Source organism: Pristiophorus japonicus, chromosome 8, assembly GCF_044704955.1.
Source record: "Pristiophorus japonicus isolate sPriJap1 chromosome 8, sPriJap1.hap1, whole genome shotgun sequence".
NCBI classification, from domain to species: Eukaryota; Metazoa; Chordata; class Chondrichthyes; family Pristiophoridae; genus Pristiophorus; species Pristiophorus japonicus.
In genome coordinates this window covers 128,690,208-128,705,970 of record NC_091984.1, presented here as the reverse complement: position 1 = coordinate 128,705,970, position 15,763 = coordinate 128,690,208, and the positions used below count along the sequence as shown (strand labels likewise).

The 15,763-nt window shown below is 44.5% G+C and overlaps 1 protein-coding gene and 1 non-coding gene across 2 annotated transcripts in view; one reads left to right on the top strand and one right to left on the bottom strand.

Moving 5' to 3' along the window:
* Positions 1-15,763, bottom strand: part of astn1 (astrotactin 1) — a 3,463,295-nt gene that overhangs the window by 2,392,899 nt on the left and 1,054,633 nt on the right. The window lies entirely within an intron of this gene.
* Positions 3,854-3,926, top strand: trnak-cuu (transfer RNA lysine (anticodon CUU)). The gene has a single exon. It is a non-coding gene; the product is annotated as a tRNA-Lys (tRNA).

The window sequence follows — 15,763 nt, the reverse complement described above, 5'->3', positions numbered from 1 at the left end:
GTTCATGCCATTACTACTTGTCAACTTCACGTCAGTTCATATCATCACACATTAAGATTCTGGGGATAAACAGAACTGTTATCATGGCAACAGACTACTGCGGCACTGCCTGAATTTTAGATTGCGGTCCTCACTGTAAATACTGTTGCGATTGTAAATCTTTTCAAATTTTATGAAAGCACCAATGCTCGTCACAACACCAGGGGCCTCTAACATAAACAGCTTCTGACTCCAACTTAAAAATAGTCATAGGAACAATGGGGGTCATTTAGAATAACATGGTCTGACTTAAACTCTGTAAACACAGGAGTTTTTTTTTTAAAGAATCTTTGATGATCTTCCTGCTGCTTTTCTGCAGTGCATTTCTTTGATTCACGTGGTCATATTGGAAAATTGCCAGGTGCAATTGTAAACTTAACAGAAAGTTATCTATACCTGCAGAAAGTTTAAGTATGATTATAATTTGAGGGAGACAGTGCAGTAGCTGAAGAGCACTAATGAATTGTCTCAATGATGGGGAACAATTCATTTCACCACTCATCAATCTGCTCGAAGAAAATGTAACAAGTGGGGACTGGGTGCACAGTGCACAGTGCATGTGACGCTGACCTTGAATTTCCAAGTTCAGAGTTCAAATCTGGCCTAAACAGAGGAGATGAAAGTCTCCTACGTGCTGGCTGGAAAAGGTCCTTTGTGGAATGAGCTTGGACAGAGAGCCCAGAGAATGACTAGGGCAGGAAATTTCACACTCGTGGAGTAGGGAGTGCACTTCAGAGGCTGGAGTTGAGATATGTTGTTGGAGCAGGATGGAGGGAGTTGGACGTAAACAATGGATCGGTTGAAATGGAAAGTTTTCCATTCCAAGAATGTTAACCCCCTCCCCTCACAATAGGGAACATGGGGATAGAGTTTCCACACTGGGGGCAAATCGACAAAACAGGCGCAAATTGCGGCTGTTTGGAAAAGTTTTTTTTTCGTGTTTCTGCTCAAACTCATTTGCACATCACCAAACGCAAAATCCGCATGAACCAGCACAATTCAGCAGAGTTTAAAATGTAATTATAAAAAAGATTTGCTTTAAAAAATATTCCTTGAGATATTTAAGAGTGATAACCCGATGCAGTTTGATTAATACAGCTGAAAATGAATTATCATACAAAATAATCACTTTTAATCAGTGCCAATCCACCACCCTTGAGTAACCCAATTTTACATGGCTGGAAATGACTTAAAAAAAATATATACCATTTCCTAATTATATTGGGGTACAGTAGTCAATTTCTCAGTGAATTAAATATATATTCCAAAGCTCTTAAAACGTTCCTATTAGTGTCCTTATGCCCAAAAGAACCAGCTTAATTTTTAAAGCCTTCTCAAAGCCCGCAAACGAGCGCAATTAGTGGAAACTCCCAATGGTGATTAATCCGATTGGGGGGGTGGCCGGTTTTGTGGGCGGAGCTAGCTTCCATCACTATGTTTTTTTTAAACTAGTGCAAAAGGTCGCAGAAACTTGAGTTGCGCAGAACGTAATTTGCGCTAAAAATTCAGCGATGGTTTGTCTTGGTTATGCAAAACATTGGGCTAATTGGGCTGAAAAAACCAATCCGCAAGAGAAATAATTTAATGAGACATAGGAGGAAAAGCACAAAATTATCTGAAATGTTTGCGCTTTTTCTCTTTAGTAACACACTATGAAACAGAACAATCCTTTAATCTTTGTCGCTTGCTTTTCTTCCTAATTAGAGTGGTGGAGAGGCAAGAATTACAGTTGTATGTTCTGTGCCGAGTTGCCTCTTCCCATCAATATCTCACCCTGCTTGGGATGAAATGTATTTTTTAAAGCCGAGTCTGAATTGCACAATAATCCTGTCTGAGCACTGACTAGATTTTTGCAAATGACTGTGGCATCTTATAATAATACTGTCTGAGTCACAATGACAGCAGAAATTTGTGGCGTCAAATGGTGCTTTCTTCAGCATTGTTCCTTGTTAACCTCCTTCCATTTGCTTCAAAGCTAAATGGCTCACTTCCCAGTCGGGAAGTTGCAAGGGCTTACAAAGTCAAAACTACCTTCATTTATCTCTTTATTTGTATTTAAAAAAATCAGGCTTCTATCTCACCCCCTCCAGAATTGCTCCCATTAGTATTAAATATCCCCAAAATAGAATGTGTGTATTGACTGCTCCTTTTTCAGATATGGAACATATTCCAGCAATGACAAAAATAGAAAATGCTGAAACTGCACGATGGGTTCATCAGCATTTGAAATATAGGCCAAACTTTGGGTGTGACTATTCATTGGAACAATACCAGGGGCTCTGGAGTCCAAGACATGCTGCTGGTAACATTGCGACCCACTTAACCTTCCATTGTGATCATTAAATATCTGTGCCAAGCAGAATGGCAGTGCACGGTCACATCAAGACCTGAAGGGATAAATCTGGTATTTTTCTGATGCGTTCATAATAAAGGATGAAACTGAGTACTGTGTACAATGAGCAAGTGTGACCTTAGCTCCTTTAATGAGACTCCAGAGTGCAGGTACCTCGTGGGTGGCCTGCTTATATACCGTGCTCCCAAGGGATGCTGGGATCCCATGGGACTCCAACAGGTTGGCCCTCTGGTGGTAGTGTAATACAGGTTGCAAGGGGTTAAATACATATCATTTTCCACTTGGCTCTCAATACCCTCCAGGCGTTTTAGTTATGATGGTCCTTTCTGAACAAGTCACAGGAAGCTTACTTGTTCTCCATGCCGTTAAGGTGTACAATTGTTGCTGGCTAAACGAGCTGGCACCTTGTAGGTTCTTCAACATTGGCTCTTGCTAACCTGTGCTGAAGCTCTCAGGATTCTTAAGCATGGCGATGGGTTTCTCTACATTAGCTAGCTGACTAACTGGAAAAAAATTAGAACAGTTCTGATGAAGGATTCTACCTAAAACATTAACCTTCGCCTTTCAAATGTGTAATTTTCCAACATCATCTGCTTTTGTTTCAGATACCCAGTATTTGTGTCTTTCTTTTTTATTTTTATTGTGACCTCATCTGATACTGCATAAGTGCAATGACAAAAGTTATGAACTGCTGATATACCAGTCTCACTCCAGTGAAATATTTTCACTTAATTTATGACTCACATGATTTCTAATAGCCATTCCATAAATTGAAGTGCTTTGGATCTCAACTTTATGCACTAATTGTAAATTGTGGAAATGGTTTTGTACTCAGGAATCGGAAGTACAATTACAACATTTACAGATGACACCAAATTGGGGGGGGGGGTAAAGTTAATATTGAGAAAGACTGTGACAAAATTCAAGAAGACATTAATAAACTTGCAGAATTTCAATAAGTGTGAGATGGTGCATCTTGATAGGAAGAATAAGGAGACCACATACTCCTTAGAAATACGAGTCAAAATGGGGTGGAGGAGCAAAGGGATCCAAGGGTACAGATACACAAATCACTAAAAGTAGCAACGCAAGTCATTAAAAAAATAAAGCACTGGGGTTCATTTCTATAGGGATAGAATTGAAAAGCAGAGAAGTTATGTCAAACTTGGATAGAACCTGGGTTCGCCCATACTTGGAGTACTGTGAACAGTTTTGGTCATCATATTATAAAAAGGATATAGAGGTACTGGAGAAGAAGATGTAAAACTGATTTACAAGAATTATACCAGAACTGAGAGGTTATACCTGTAATGTATGCATCTGTGAGAATGCTCACAGGTTTGTAGAACCGCTTCCCTTCGATAGCTCAGTTGGTAGCACGGATGACTTCAGTGGAATACAAAGCAAAGTCATCCTTAGGTCGCTGGTTCATTTCCAGCTCGAAGGAACTAGTGTTCTAAAGCCTGGCTAGCTCAGTCGGTAGAGCATGAGACTCTTAATCTCAGGGTCGTTGTTTCGAGCCCCACGTTGGGCGAATAACTTAAAGTTGTGTGAATGTGGTGCAGTGATAAGCTAAGTTGCTTTCCAAGCAGTTGATCTGGGTTCGATTCCCAGCCATCACATCTCTTACTTTCTCAACAAAATAGTTGTAGAGCTGTTGAACAGGTCCAGGCACAGGACAGTCGAGGAGGTCGTTCAGCCCGACTGTCTGCCTCTCTTCCCCGGCTACGTTTGCATGAGCATGTCCCTGGAGATGGAGCACACAGTGTCCACTGGTACCCTCGCGGCCTTCTGCGAGAGATGGGCACTGGAGGCACTGGAGTGCATCATCACCCCGGCAACCAAATTTAATTTGAACAAAGTTTACTTTAAAGTTTTATTCAAAAATTTGTGGGATCAAGTGATCATCAAAAGAGGGCACTTTATTAAATGTTATGCTCAAAATAGTTGTAAAGCTGTTGAGTTGTGAGTGGTTTAGCCAGTCACGTGATATTCACAAGACTCAATAAAACCCCAGCCAGTTGGGTTTAGGGGGATCCACGATGAGGCAGGTGGTTGTGAGCCTGGTGGATGAACTGGTAACGCGTAATGTGATTGTTAAACCATTGTTAATAAACCAACTAGTTCTTAACAGCATTGTAATGCTATGAATTCTTAAGCAGAGAACAAATGAAGCAAATACATTACAATACCCATCAGGATAGATTAATCTGGCTGGAGCTCTTTTCTCCAGAAAAGAGAAGACTGAGGTGTGACTGGATAGTGTTCTTTAAAATTATGAAAGGATTTGATAGGGTAGACGTAGAAATGTTTCCACAAATGGATGGGGGGGGGGGGCGGAACCAAAACTAGTGGCCATAAATATTAGATAGTCACTAATAAATCCAAAAGGGAATTCAGATGGAATATCTTTACCCAGAGTGGTGAGAATGAGGAACTCACTACCACAAGGAGTAGTTGAGGTGAAAAGCATAGATGCATTCAGAGGGAAGATAGATAAACACATGAGCGAGAAAGGAATAGAAGGTTATGCTGATCGCATAAACATGGACCAGTTGGGCTAAATGACCTGTTTCTGTGTTCTACATTCTGTGTAATTCTATGTAGAGGGTGTCAAATTGAAATAGTAGCACATAATGGGGGGTGGGGGGGAGGAAGAGGCAGATATTCAGCAGACACCCACATCGAGTATGATGTGGGGGAGACATCTGTAGTACAAGCCCAATAAAGTTGGAAGAGGTACAACCATTTTTGTGTTTGTGCCACATTTCCATATTATGGCTGAGCGATCAGCACTAGTCGCACAGTCTATTAGCAGCTCGCTCACTGTGGTGGTGAGAGGTGGCCAGAATCTGCATGGGAGTGACATCGGTCAGCTTGCACCTCTTAAAAGGAAGGGGCAGTTTGCCTGTACTGCAAGTTTGATCATTTAAACTTGGTCAATACAGTCACACTAAGAACTGCAAGAACCCTCAGATTCTAAGACATTGGTGCAGAGATCTTTGTCGAGGTGTTCAGCAGGGGGAAGGGTGAAAGAAAGGGACCAAGGCAAATATACTGACAGTACTGGTCAGGAGTGACTGAGCAGGAGAATGATCACAGCACTGGGGTAGTGTCAGCTATGGCTCCATGGGTAGCACACTTGCCTGAGTAAGAAGGTTGTGGGCTCAAGTCCCACTCCAGCGATTTGAGCACAAAAATTTAGGCTGACACTCCAGTGCAGTGCTGAGGGAACTGTTGAAGGTGCCATCTTTCGGATGAGGCATTAAACTGAGGCCCCGTCTGCCTTTTCAGGTGGACGTAAAAGATCCCAAGGCACTATTTCGAAGAGGTGCAGGAGGATTATCCCCGGTGGCCTGGCCAATATTTATCCCTCAATCAACATAACAAAAACAGATTACTTGGTCAGCATCACATTGCTGTTTGTGGGAGCTTGTTAACTCACAAGCTGACTGCCATGTTTCCCACATTACAACAGTGACTACACTTCAAAAGTACTTCATTGGCTGTAAAGTGTTTTGGGACGTCCGGCGGTCGTGAAAGGCTTTATATAAATGCAAGTCTTTCTTTTTCATACCACTGATAACCTGGTAAGCCCTCAAATCTACCACCAAGCTCATGGTCTACAGGGCCGTAGTAAGACCCACCCTCCTGTATGGCTCAGAGATATGGACCATGTACAACAGTCACCTCAAGAAATACCACCAATGATGCCTCCGCAAGATCCTACACATCCCCTGGGAGGACAGATGCACCAACATTAGCGTCCTCGACCAGGCCAACATCCCCAGCATTGAAGCACTGACCACACTTGATCAGCTCCGCTGGGCAGGCCACATTGTCCGCATACCAGACATGAGACTCCCAAAGCAAGCGCTCTACTTGGAGCTCCTTCACGGCAAGCGAGCCAAAGGTGGGCAGAGGAAACATTACAAGAACACCCTCAAAGCCTCCCTGATAAAATGCAACATCCCCACCGACATCTGGGAGTCCCTGGCCAAAGACCACTCTAAATGGGAGGGTGCTAAGCACCTCGAGTCTCATCGCCGAGAGCATGCAGAAATCAAGCGCAGGCATCGGAAAGAGCATGCAGCAAATATGTCCCACCCTCCCTTACCCTCAACGACTATCTGTCCCATCTGTGACAGGAACTGTGTGGCTCTCGTATTGGACCGTTCAGCCACCTAAGGACTCATTTTAAGAGTGGAAGTAAGTCTTCCTCGATTCCGAGGGACTGCCGATGATGATGCTGATGATGAGCAGTATTTTAACTAGTGGTGCTGAGGTAAGACTTCTACTCATACCTCTGTAGCCCCAGCACTCAATTCTACCTTTAACTGCTTCCCATCGCGCTCATCCAATCAAACTAGCTTACTACATTGCACCTCCTTCTGCTACTATCCTCACAATTACTCCCTTTATTTTACAGCACCTGTGGCTTCTTTCACACAGCATCCAAACTGTGCTATCCTGTCACACACACATACAACTTTTAAGCAGGTCACACACTAACACACTCCTTTTCTTCTTGCACAGTAAACTGGCACACAGCAAGGCTCTCTTACATTTGGCTATCCTTTACGCCTTTTCACTGAACTCTCCCTCACACATTCTACACGACAAACTGGTGCTGCATTGAGATGCCACTCCTCCGCTTCTGCCAACCCGTGCCATTAAATGCTCGCCAGTGAACGTCTCTCCAATTTTTAGGGTCATGGGCCCAGCCAGAGCAGTGAAAAAGAGGACAGTTCTCTTGCAGAGAGACCTTCACTCATGCTTCTGGAGCATCTGCTCAGAAATCAGCATCCGTATACTTTAGAGAGTCAGTGAAAGGGATCTCTGCTGGGAGATTGATGAAGCACAAGTGCACAGGAGCAAGGGCAAAGAGAAAGGACAGCTCAGGAGTCAGCTCTCCAGAGGGAAAGCTCATGTTCTAGCCCTGCTGTCGATGGGCGCAGATGAAGATATCGAAGGCCCAGCTTACGTCTGACAACTTTGCACCAGCAGCTCTGTGAAAGAAAGCATCGATACTCAAACCACCTTTGGCTACAATTCTGACAGCTATTGGGAAATGATTTGGAGATCTAGTGCCCATTTTTTCATCACAAAAGGGCGAATGTAAGTTGAAATATCGCCCCTAGTCACATGCTGCAGCAGGTTTGGGCTGACGCCAAGAGATGAAGATTGAGAGTTCAAATCCCCCTCCAGAGACCCCCAGCACACGAGTGCCAAATGGATGATCGGACTCCTCCCTACATCCTCACCTTCACAGAAGCCAGACTTCAGCCATTTCCATTTACTCCATGTGATATCAAGAAACGGCTGAGCGCACTGGATACAACAAAGGCTATGGGCGCCGACAACATCCTGCTGAGGGCTTGTGCTCCAGAACTAGCCGCGCTTCAAGTTAAGCTGTTCCAGTACAGCTAAACACTGGCATCTACCCGACAATGTGGAAAACTACTTATATGTCCTGTCCAGAATAAACAAGATAAATCCAATCTGGCCAATTACCGCCCCATCAGTCTACTCTCAATCATCAGCAAAGTGATGGAAGGTATAAACAACAATGCAATCAAGCGCCACTTACTCACCAATAACCTGCTCACCGATGCTCAGTTTGGATTCTATCAGGACCACTTGGCTCCAGACCTCAATATAGCCTTGTTCCAAATATGGACAAAAGAGTTGAATTGCAGAGGGGAGGGGAGAGTGACTGCTATTGCCATCAAGGTAGTATTTGACCGAGTGTGGCATCAAGGAGCCCAAGTAAAACTGAAGTATGTAGGAATCTGGGGGAAAACTCTCCACTGGCTGGAGTCATACCTAGCGCAAAAGTAAATGGTTGTGGTTGTTGGAGGCCAATCATCTCAGCCTCAGGCCATCGTGCAGGAGTTCCTCAGAGCAGAGTCCTCGGCCCAACCATCTTCAGCAATGACCTTAAGTGGGGGTGTTTGCTCATGATTGCACAGTGTTCAGTTCCACTCGCAACTCCTCAGATAATGAAGCAGTCTGTGCCTGCACACAATAAGACCTGGATGACATTCAGGCTTGGGCGGATAAGTGGCAAATAACATTCGCAAGTGTCAGGCAATGACTATCTCCAACAAGCGAGAGTCTAACCACCGCCCATTGATATTCAACAGCATTACCATTGCTGAATCCCCTACCATCAACATCTTGGGGGGGGGGTCACCATTGACCAGAAACTTAACTGGACCAGCCACATAAATACTGTGGCAACAAGAGCCAGTCAGAGGCTGGGTATTCTGCGGCAAGTGTCTCCCCAAAGCCTTTCCACCATCTATAAAGGCACAATTCAGAAGCTCAACACCATCCAGGACAAAGCAGCCCATTTGATCGGCACCCCATCCACCACCTTTAACATTCATTCCCTCCACCACCAGTGCAGATGGCTGCAGTGTGTAAGAAGTACTTCCAATTTGTAAAGATTTGGACTTGATACAAATTAGTTATGGGACACTTCTATTGGCACATTGCAAGGATTAATACTTCTCGTATCTCACGGCAGTACTTTACAGTTCTGAATGGTTATTAACCGTTCGGTCACTGGATAGAGTAGCATGTGTCGTCTTGTTCTTTAACCAAGTCGGCCTTCGGCTCCAGCCAGCATTTACATCCATCTACAGAAGCTAGATGTGTTCTTCTTGTCTTCTACTTCTGTGTCTGATTAGCACAATCCCTCTGAACACCAAACTCAATGTGTCCAGTAATTTTTGTCCATAACAGGTTAAATTCTGGTCTATGCAACATGGTGCAAAAACATGCCCAGTAACCCCTCTTTGTTCCTTATGACCTCGCATGTGTCATAGGTTTCACAACAACTTAACAAGAGGCAGCTGTGGTTCAAAGCTCATTTCTGCAACAATATTTTGTTTAAAAAAATGGTTTCGTTCTGCACAAGCCTATCAACCCTTTATCCTTGCAGTAGCTTGGTTGAGCTTTCTTAGCTACCTTACAAGTGTGTCCAATCTACAAGATGCACTGCAGCAACTTGCCATGGCTTCTTCGACAGCATCTCCCAAACCCTCGAGCTCTACTACCACCTAGGCGGACAAAGGCAGCAGGTACATGGGAACACTACTACCTCCAAGATCCCCTCGAAGTCACACACTATTCTGACTTGGAAATGTATTGCCGTTCCTTCATCGTCGCTGGGTCAGAATTCTGAAACTCCCTCACTAACAGCACTGTGGGAGTACCTTCACCACAAGGACTGCAGCAGTTCAAGGCGGCGGCTCACCACCACCTCTCAAGGGCAATTGTGGTTGGGCAATAAATACTGGCCATCCCAGGAACAAATTTAAAAAAAACACTAGGCTGACACTTCAGTGCAGACACTTCAGCAGTACTGTTGGAGGTGTCATCTTTGGGATGAGACGTTAAACTGAGACCCCATTTTCTCTATCGGCTGGAAGTAAAAGATCCCATGGCACTATTTCGAAGAAGAATAGTGGAGTTATCCTCAGTGTCCTGGCCAATAATTATCCCTCAATCAACATCACAAAAACAGATTATCTGGTCATTATCAGATTGCTGTTTGTGGGAGCTTGCTGTGCACAAATTGGCTGTTGCGTTTCCTGCATTACAACAGTGACTACACTTCCAATGTACTTAATTGGCTGCAAAGAGTTTTTGGACATCCTGGGATCATGAAAGGCACAATATAAATGCAAGTTTTTTTTTCTTTCTATTGTGTCGTACTTCACTACCAGTTTAATACATAGCGTTTAAATTGCCCATTAAAGTAACCTGAGCTTCGTTCACTTGCAATAATGGTCCTTCAGAGTCTTATTTTTAAACTGCTCAATTATTTCTTTTGCTCTCATACTAGGGTACCGTTCCAGTCACCAGCAGCTCTTCAGAATGTTACCAAGTGGTCAATCCTCATATGCAAGACCAGACAGGGAGTTTCGACTGGCTACAGAGCCATTAGCAAAAGTGAACCTGATTTGCTCTTTATCCGATATCGATACGCAAGCATTTTCCGGCAGGGGCACTGGATTTATATCAGAAATCTGGGGCTATTTCCTTCCTCTATACAATAAAGCCAATTGTGTACCTCTGCCCTTGCTTTAATGAGCCAACAGCAGAGGGGAGAAGTTCCATTTTCACCTTGTCTGGTCTGCGTGGCTCTGTAGCACGCATTTCCCCACTTGCACTTTCAATGAGCTGCTTCAGACCTTTTGTGTTGATTGCGAATGGTAAAAATGGGCTTTCGACACTAAAGCAGGGACATTGTAGAATCCATGGTAACGGTGTTACAATTGGCTTCAGCTTTCCTGAGCTAGGGAGAGGAACATTTTAAAAAGTAATTGCTCCCTGTTGCAGCATTCGACTGTGTGGTCATTGGATGAAGACAGGATCAAGCTCAGCAACAACACCCCAGACTTCAAATAAACTGCCAACATTTGCAGCATTAGCTCGCACAACATGAAGTACCTCTGGCACTGGATCCCAACCTTAGTCAACAGCTTGTCATGCGCAAATCGGCTGCCATTTTTCCCACATTCCCTCGCCAAGAGAATAAGCATTAAAACACGAAGGGCGTGAAGTTGCAGTACTTGCCCACTAAACATGCCAGAAATAGTTAGTGCTTGTCCATTCAAGTGTAAGTGAATTTTTAACGGTGTGATGTCTTGATTACTAACAAACAACCTCTCTTGCACTGAAATTTTACTTTCAAAAGTGTAGAATCTCCTTCCTTCCCATGTGCCTGCTGCCATTGTCCTTCTAGATGGTAGAGGTCGTGGGTTTGGGAGGTGCTGTCAAAGAAGCCTTGGCGAGTTGCTGCAGTGCAGCTTGTAGATAGAACATACTGCAGCCATGGTGCGCTAATGGTGGAGGGAGTTAATGTTTAAGGTGGTGGATGGTGTGCCAATCAAGCGGACTGTTTTGTCCTGAATGATGTTGAGCTTCTTGACTATTGGAGTTGCACTCATCCAGGTAAGTGGGGAGTATTCCATCACACACCTGACTTGTGCCTTGTGGTAGAAGGCACAGGTGGTGATATAAAGGCTTTGGGGAGTCAGGAAGGAGCATCAGAATACTCAGCCTCTGACCTGCTCTTGTAGCCGCAGCATTTATGTAGCTGGTCCAGTTAAGTTTCTGGTCATTGGTGACCCCCAGGATGTTAATGGTGGGGAATTGGACGATGTTAATGTCAAACTCTTGGTTAAACTCTTTTGTTGGAGATAGTCATTGCCTCGCACTTGTGTGGCGCAAATGTTACTTGCCACTTATCAGCCCAAGCCTGAATTTTGTCCAGGTCATGTTGCTTGCTTCATTATCTGAGGAGTTGAGAATGGAACTGAACATTGCAATCATCAGCGAATATCCCCATTCCTGATCTTATGATGGAGGGGAGATCATTGGTGAAGCAGCTGAAGATGGTTGGGCCTAGGACACTGCCCTGAGGACCTCCTGCAGCGATGTCCTGGGGCTGAGATGATTGCCCTCCAACAACCATGTTCTTTTATATTAGGTATGATGCCAGCCAGTGGTGATCTTTTCCCCTGATACCCATTCATTTCAGTTTTACTAGGTCTTACCTCACCTCTGCAATTCAGCTTTCGTCCATGTTTGGACCAAGGCTACAGCCTCAAGGTTGAAGTCTGGAACTGAGTGGTCCTGGCAGAATCCAAACTGAACATCAGTGAGCAGGTTATTGGTGAGTAACTGCCATTTGATAGCACTGTCTTCAAAATCTTCCAACACTTTTCAAATGATTGAGAGCAGACTGATGGAACGGGAATTGGCTGGATTGGATTTGCCCTGCTTTGTGGGCAGCACATACCTGGGCAATTTTTCACATTGTCAGGTACATGCCAATGTTATATCTGCAACAGGTTGATTATCTGCAACAGTGGATTATCCATTCTGCACTTCTGGCTGAAGATAGTTGCCAACACTCCAGCCTTGTCTTGTGCACTCAAGTGCTGGGCTTCGCCATCGTTGAGGATCGGGATATCCAGTTAGTGGTTTAATTACCCACCACCGTGCAGAACTGAAAGTGGCAGGACTGCAGAGTGTTACTCTGATCCAATGCCTGGATCACTTAGATCCATCTGTAACATGCTGCAGTGCTCTGCTACAGCTTCCCCAGGTTGATAACTCATTTACAGATATACTTGCTGCTGCTTATATCCTGCTCTTCCACACTCCTCATTGAACCAGGGTTGGTCGCCTGGCTTGATGGTAATGGTAGAGAGTGAGGGATATGCCGGGCTTTGAGTTTACAGATGCTGGTGGAATACAATTATGCTGGTGCTGATGGCCCACTGTGCCTCATGGATGCCCAGTTTTGAACTATAGATATGTTCTGAATCTATCCCATTTAGCCTGGTGGTAGTGCCACATCACAAAATGGATGGTGCACTCAGAGTGAAGACGGGATTTTGTTTCGTAAGAAAATATGAACATAAGAAATAGGAGCAGGAGTAGGCCATTTAGCCCCTTGAGCCTGCTCCGCCATTTAATATGACAGCTGATCTGATCTTGGCCTCAACTCCACTTTCCTGCCCACTCCCCATAAACCTTGACACGCTTATCATTCAAAAATCTGTCTGCCTCCACCTTGAATATATTCAATGACCCAGCCTCCACAGCTCTCTGCGGTAGAGAAGTCCAAAGATTTACGACCCTCAGAAGAAATTCCTCCTCATGTCCATTGGGCGACCCCTTATTCTGAAGCTACGCCCTCTAGTTCTAAATTCTCCCATAAGGGGAAACATCCTCTCAGCATCTCCCTCAAAATCTTAAATGTTTCAATAAGATCACCTCTCATTCTTCGAAACTCCAATTAATATAGGCCCAACCTTTCCTCATAAGACAACCCCTTCTCATGACATCTGATCAATCATGGGAAAGGAAACCTGCTGCTTACTGCTGACCCCGCTCCCTCAGCTGATGAAATAATGCTGCACTATATTGAAAGGCATCTTTGACAAATTTGCTGGAGTTCTTTGAGGATGTACCAAACAGGGTGGATCAAGGGGAACCAGTGGACGTGGTGTATTTGGACTTCCAGAAGGCATTTGACAAGGCACCACATAAAAGGTTACTGCACAAGATAAAAGTTCACGGAGTTGGGGGTAATATATGAGCATGGATAGAGGATTGGCTAACTAACAGAAAACAGAGAGTTGGGATAAATGATTCATTCTCTGGTTGGCAACCAATAACTAGTGGAGTGCCGCAGAGATCAATGCTGGGACCCCAACTATTTACAATCTATATTAACGACTTGGAAGAAGGGACTGAGTGTAACGTAGCCAAGTTTGCTGATGATACAAAGATGGGAGGAAAAGCAATGTGTGAGGAGGACACAAACAATCTGCAAAAGGACATAGACAGGCTAAGTGAGTGGGCAAGGATTTGGCAGATGGAGTATAATGTTGGAAAAAAATCAAAGAGCAAGTTATTATTTTAATGGAGAAAGATTGCAAAGTGCCGCAGTACAGCGGGACCTGGATGTACTTGTGCATGAAACATAAAAGGATAGTATGCAGGCACAGCAAGTGATCAGGAAAGCCAATGGTATCTTGGCCTTTATTAGAAACATAGAAACATAGAAAATAGGTGCAGGAGTAGGCCATTCGGCCCTTCTAGCCTGCACCGCCATTCAATGAGTTCATGGCTGAACATTCAACTTCAGTACCCCATTCCTGCTTCCTCGCCATACCCCTTGATCCCCCTAGTAGTAAGGACCTCATCTAACTCCTTTTTGAATATATTTAGTGAATTGTATTACAAAGGGGATGGAGTATAAAAGCAGGGAAGTCTTGCTACAGCTATACAAGGTATTGGTGAGGTCACACCTGGAATACTGCGTGCAGTTTTGGTTTCCATATTTACAAAAGGATATACTTGCTTTGGAGGCAGTTCAGAGAAGGTTCACTCGGTTGATTCCGGAGATGAGGGGGTTGACTTATGAGGAAAGGTTGAGTATGTCGGGCCTCCACTCATTGGAGTTCAGAAGAATGAGAGGTGATCTTATCAAAACGTATAAGATTATGAGGGGGCTTGACAAGCTGGATGCAGAGAGGATGTTTCCACTGATGGGGGAGACTAGAACTAGAGGGCATGATCTTAGAATAAGGGGCCGCCCATTTAAAACAGAGATAAGGAGGAATTTCTTCTCTCAGAGGATTGTAAATCTGTGGAATTTGCTGCCTCAGAGAGCTATGGAAGCTGGGACATTGAATAAATTTAAGGCAGAAATAGACAGTTTCTTGAGCAATAGGGGATAAGGGGTTATGGAGAGCGGGCGGGGAAGTGGAGCTGAATCCACGATCAGATCAGCCGTGATCTTATTGAATGGTGGAGCAGGCTTGATGGGCCATATGGCCTACTCCTCTTCCTATTTCTTATGTTCTTAAAAGAAACACTGAGGGAAGCAAGGGCACAGAATGTACTCTAGATGGTGGTGCTTCGATGTCCATCACTAAGAGTGGCGCAGTAGTACCACTACTGACCGAGCCCTGAAGGACATAGCTGCCAGACTGGGCCTGCGGCAGGTGGTGAGAAAACCAACACGAGGGAAAAACCTACTTGACCTCGTCCTCGCCAATCTACTTGTCGCAGATGCATCTGTCCATGACGGCATTGGTAGCAGTGACCACTGTAGAGTCATTGTGGAAACTGTATCTGTCTTTACACGGTTGAAGACATTATACAGGCTTGCAGAGTCGTAAATTGGTGGCTACTTAAAGGGATGAGGAAGCGCTTTCCTCGGAGGTCACAGTCAGTGCAACGTTTACACACAGCACGGTGTGAGAGCCTCCGAGTTTGCAGTGGCAGACAGAAATAACAATACAGGTTGAAAACAAGTGATTTTGAAAACTTTAATGAGTGCATTACTGTGCCGCGCCTTTAAGACTTGGCTTTTCCCGGGATCGCAATCGGAGATCGGCGCACGCGCAATGGGTCGGTTAAATTTAGCGGCAGCATTTTCGTTAGCGCCCTATGCAGGTCATGTCTGCAACGACTGATTTTGTGCCACATTCAGCTCTTCACCCAATTTTGCCAAATTTTTCGGCAGTAGGCTAAAATTACCGCTCGGCCTGGGTTACCGCCCCAACTGAGGTGCGACCGAATTTCACCCCCATAGAATCTTACAGCACAGAAGATCGCCATTCAGCCCACAGTGCCTGTGCCAGCTCTTTGAAACAGCTATCCATTAAGCCCCACTCCCCAACTCTTTTCCCCATAGCCCTACAGATTTTTCATTTTCAAGTATATATTCAATTCTCTTATATGGATTTAAAGAACATTTTGAAGGATGATGCAGAGAATGGCAGTATGTGATGGTCACTGGCAAAATCAATTGGTGCGGACAAGATAAAAAAT